Raw genomic sequence first — 5579 nt, 5'->3', positions numbered from 1 at the left:
TTTGCCATCATTGCTCTTGTTATCATTATTATTATATCATTATCACTTACTATCTTTTTCTTTACTATGAACAATGAATGTTACTATCTGTGCCATTATTCATGAATAAGCAAAATGTATCTACATGCTTAAAGTTACACGTGGCTTGAAAAGTAGATCATCTACCCAGACCACCACCCGAAACCCACCTGTTAGTCCCTCATCTATTGCCCTGACACTGAAAATGGCATATTGAGTTTAAGGAAATTATAAAATAGTAAAAGCTGGACCTTGAGAGGCGGTCGCAACAGCGCTTCCTCGCCAACAACCGCGTGACAGCTGCGTGGACTCCTCGAACGAACAAGGACTCGCCTGTCGATGGGCTGGTTATCGGCGGTCGACATCGTTGGGCTGCGACAGTGTTCATAGTAATAAAGATAATCAGTGATAATTATATGATAATAATGATAACAAGAACAATGATGGCAAAATAAAAGTGATATCGAAAATAATAAGAATGATGATAATAATAGCAATGATAATAATGATATTGATGATAACATTCACCGCAGAGGAACAGTATGGAAATTGTACTCTAAATGAAAATATATTTATGGGATGTGTATTTTTTTAAACGTACCCATCGCGTTCAATAATATTTTTGTAATCTATTTCAAGTACAAAAAAAAGTCAACGGTTGTATCGCAGCAAATAAAAAATCATGATAAATATTTTCTTGTTAGCCAGGAACACAAACACATCTGCCTCTTCTTTCTTATTTTGATTAATGCAACCTCTAGGAGTTCGAGCTATGTTAGTTCAGGAAACTCAAAATCCACCAAAACTTAGGGAAATTCTGGACTTACATACATATGATGACCTAAACAAATTCAAAATCCAAAGTCTTATGCTCTACACCGTAAAGTTTCAATAATTCCGTGGAGGACGTTCGTGCTTAAGACCGAACTACGTGAAATCCACCCTCAGGGAATCCATCGCAGGGACAGACAGTGAATCATCGTCGTCTTTTGTTAGTGCAGATCGGAGTTGGGGTAAAAGTGTCATTCTCATGGCAGGCTTTCATAGGTTTGTGTGTAGTTTACACACACACACACATACACACACACACACACACACACACACACACACACACACACACACACACACACACACACACACACACACACACACACACACACATATATATATATATATATATATATATATATATATATATATATATATATATATATATATATATATATATATATATATATATATATATATATATATATATATATATATATATATGTATACATATATATGTATGTATGTATATATATATATATATATATATATATATATATATATATATATATATATATATGTATATACATATATATATATAAATATATATACATACATATACACACACACACACACACACACACACACACACACACACACACACTCACACACTCACACACACACACACACACACACACACACACACATACACACACACACACACACACACACACACACACACACACACACACACACACACACACACACACACACACACACATATATATATATATATATATATATATATATATATATATATATATATATATATATATATATATATATGTATATATATATATATATATATATATACACATATATGTGCGTTTTTACTATCATTATCATTATTACTATTTTCATCACCATCATCATAATATAGTGTTTAACATCATCATTTACTCTATTTTCATCATCCGCTGAATTATCATCATTGACATTATGATTGATATAACCACTATCATGATCAAGATTAATGTTACTATCTTTATCAGTGTTATTATTCTTACCATATGTCATTATCATAACTATATCAACATCTGTATTTATGCTGTTAACTTTATAATTGCAATTGCTAGTGTTTTATAATCGTAATTATTTTTCTTTTAGTCTTTCTTCACTTTTCACTAAAACTGCTCATCTCTGTTAATATTAAAAGTGGTTAGCATCACTACATTCTCGTTTTACTGGTGGTATTAGCAATCACTGTTGTAATTCGTAGCACCATTGATATTGTTGTCATCATCATTATTATTATCATTATACTTTATTATTATTATCATCATTATTATTATTATCATTTTTTTATCCTTATGCTTATTACTATCATTATCATTATCTTATTATTTCCAATATCATTATCACCATTATCTATTATTATCATCATTGTTATCATTCTCTTTATCATTATTATTATTATTATTGTTAATTATCATTATCTTTATTATTGCTATCATCATTATCATTATTGCCATTTGATTATTACTATTATTATTATCATTATCATTATTTTTTCTCACTATTATTATTTTCATTTTACTACTATTATTTCCATTACTATTATCATTGTCATTATCATCATTATTATCATTATTGTTATTGCAATCCTTATTATCATTATCATTATCAATATCATTATTATCATCATTACCATTGTCTTTATCATTATAATTATTATTATTATTATTATTATTATTATTATTATCATTATTAGCACTATTATTATCATCATTACCATTATCATTATTATTATTATTAGCATTATTATTAGTAGTAGTAATAGTTGCTTTCATATCAGTATTCTCATAGTTCTTAATGGATTATAATTTTCATTTTATTGTTATGATTGTTAGCATCACCAACATCCCATACTCATCATCTGTTATTCTATTCGTGTTTTTTCTTATGTGTTATTATATTTTTTCATCATTATCATTAACACCATTCTCGCCATTACAATCACTATTGTCATTATCATATTTAGATTATAAATCGTCTTATTATGTATTGCTATTATTATTTTGTCTTCATCATCTGTGTCATTAATATCCTGTGCATGATTATCAGATTGCGTTCTAGCTATCTAAAGAAGAATAAAATAGAGTATCCATAAAATATATGTATTTTGAAAATATTCAAAATGGCGCTCGAAGCCGGCAATGTATTTGCTTCTACTCAAAAATAGGAAACTATGTATGTATTATTCATTTAGTATTAAATATTGATGAAACAAATTCTCGCGATCATTTGATATCAATTCACATTTTCATTTTTGAAAATCAAGAGCATTAAAGGAGGTGACGCTGTTTTATGTTAGTAAAAGTCTAGGAAAATGAATATCAGATTTTTTGGAAAGTTGCACAAAACAGAACGGAAGTAATGGTGTAGATACTTTGTCGTGATAATGAACTGATAAAAATGGAAAATTTATAAAGAAAAACTGCAACAAGTGGAAAAATACATAAGAATAATATAAGGGATCTGCACTTTCTTTTATACAATTATGACTATCCTAGTATTTGTAATAGTTTAAAATGCACGCTCATCCATATGCACACAGCGACCCATTATATTGTGCCAGGAGACTTTGATATGTCAAATGTAAAGAAAGATAAACGAGATTAATTTCAGAGTAAGGGTTGTAAATATACGTTTCAATATCTATCGTTCAAAAAAATTAGACATACGGCCAGTTAGATAACATTGTGGTAGGCCCGACCCAATTAATATTCATAAATACGGACGCATAAACAGAAATAAATGCATTTCCGTTTTATCTGATATATATACATTTATCTATCTGTCAGATAGATATGCATTAGACTGATAAATATGTATTTATTTATATTACGCGAGTCCATATCTTGAATATTCATTGGGTCGGGCACAGGTTTAACAATCCGGCCGATAAACGATACAAAATGACAATTGCAACTGACCTTCTGTGACCTATCTAACCTTGCCGTGACTGGCTAACCTGAAGCTCCTTGGCGCTGCGTTCACGGGTCGCGATGGTTGAAGTCTCCGTGATTTTCCTACGGGGTTGACGGCCTTATTGATCGGAAGGAAACATTAATGAAGAGCCCGGGGGAGAGAACGGCATTACATCGCTCATTCTCGCATGCCAATAAAGATTATATAATGACGAGAATTATGAATAATAGCGATGATAGGGGAGAAAGTGACAAATTTACACAATTCTTCCAATACGGAATCGATAATGACAATGCAGCCTCCAGTACGTGCAACCCCCTCCCCCATAACCCCCCCCCCCCCGTCCCCTGATATAACATTTGATAACAAGTAAAAGCACGACCTTAGACTTTTTATCGTAATAATCACTATGTGGTGATTTGACTGTCTTGTTTCTGGAGGCTTCATTAAGTGTCCGTGGCAACTTTGATGTTCCTTTGTCTGTACTTATAAATATGTTATTAAACCTTTTAGGCATTTAGTTTTATGACGGTTTTGTTAGTCTCAGCTTTTCTTCTATATATTAATCGCAATTTTTGGAGAGATTTCTCTTTAGGTCTTTGTAGCTTTTCAACATTGGTTACAATAGACACGAAATACACGAAATACATTGCACAAACGAAAATGAAAGACAAATACATGCACAGACAAATGGCGAAAGAATACGTGCAAATGCAATTGACGAAAATGTGCTACACGAAAACTTTTCTTTAGTGGTTATACACAATGTAAAAAATAATACCTAACCTTGAGAAGTTTGCTCGCTGAGTGTTAAGATATGTTCGTACTTTCCGCTTTTAATTGACATTCAAGTAGGGCACGGCTTCCGCCAGGCCACAGGGAGTCCATGCGGATTTTAAGCTGCGCGTGTCTGCGTCCGAAGTAGGGGGCGTCGCACGGGCCAACGAGGGGCGTGCTCACCACCGGTTCTTCTGCGGTACTCAAAGGCGTCTCCTGAAGCCGTCACCCAAGGTTGCCTCGTAAGCCGCTTGACGTGTCCGAAGACGACGGGAAGACGGGGAAACGAAAGACGGGGAGACCGGGAGACGGGGGACGGGTGAACGAAAGACGGAAAAGCGAAAAATGGGGAGAAGGGAAAACGAAAGACGGAAAAGCGGAAGCCGGAAAAGCGAAAAATGGGGAGAAGGGAAAACGAAAGACAGAAAAACGAAAGGCGGAAAAGCGGAAGACGGGGGACGGGTGAACGAAAGACGGAAAAGCGAAAAATGGGGAGAAGGGAAACCGAAAGACGGAAAAACGAAAGACGGAAAAGCGGAAGCCGGAAAAGCGAAAAATGGGGAGAAGGGAAACCGAAAGACGGAAAAACGAAAGGCGGGAAAGCGGAAGACGGGGGACGGGTGAACGAAAGACGGAAAAGCGAAAAATGGGGAGAAGGGAAACCGAAAGACGGAAAAACGAAAGACGGAAAAGCGGAAGCCGGAAAAGCGAAAAATGGGGAGAAGGGAAACCGAAAGACGGAAAAACGAAAGGCGGGAAAGCGGAAGACGGGGGACGGGAAAGCGCGACGGGCGACCCAAGGCGGCGGGCTCTCCTTTCCCTCCCGTCAGCGGCTTCGATGGGCAGGCCTCCTCTTCTGGTCATATCCGAGTCGTTGCTGCTCGAAAAGGCAAACACGCTTTTTTGTAATTATTGCAAGCGTTCTTCCCCTCCGAAGAAAGTATGTATTTTCTTAGACAGTCCATAATTTGTTCGTCCTGTATATGGAATGCAAGCTTAGATAACAAATGTGAAAGATTAAAATT

At 34.8% G+C, this 5579-nt stretch overlaps 1 protein-coding gene across 1 annotated transcript in view; it reads left to right on the top strand.

Annotated features, from left to right (window-relative positions):
* Positions 1-595, top strand: part of LOC138859392 (uncharacterized) — a 13300-nt gene extending 12705 nt beyond the window's left edge. Inside the window, exon 5 of the mRNA XM_070114390.1 lies at positions 1-595. This exon is cut by the window's left edge and continues 1684 nt beyond it. The gene's annotated coding sequence lies outside the window, so the exon portion shown is untranslated.
* The last annotated feature ends 4984 nt before the right edge of the window (positions 596-5579 follow it).

The sequence above is a fragment of the Penaeus vannamei genome, chromosome 35, assembly GCF_042767895.1.
Source record: "Penaeus vannamei isolate JL-2024 chromosome 35, ASM4276789v1, whole genome shotgun sequence".
Classification (NCBI taxonomy): Eukaryota; Metazoa; Arthropoda; class Malacostraca; order Decapoda; family Penaeidae; genus Penaeus; species Penaeus vannamei.
The sequence above is the reverse complement of the archived record's forward strand: the minus strand, read 5'-3'. Positions and strand labels throughout refer to the sequence as shown.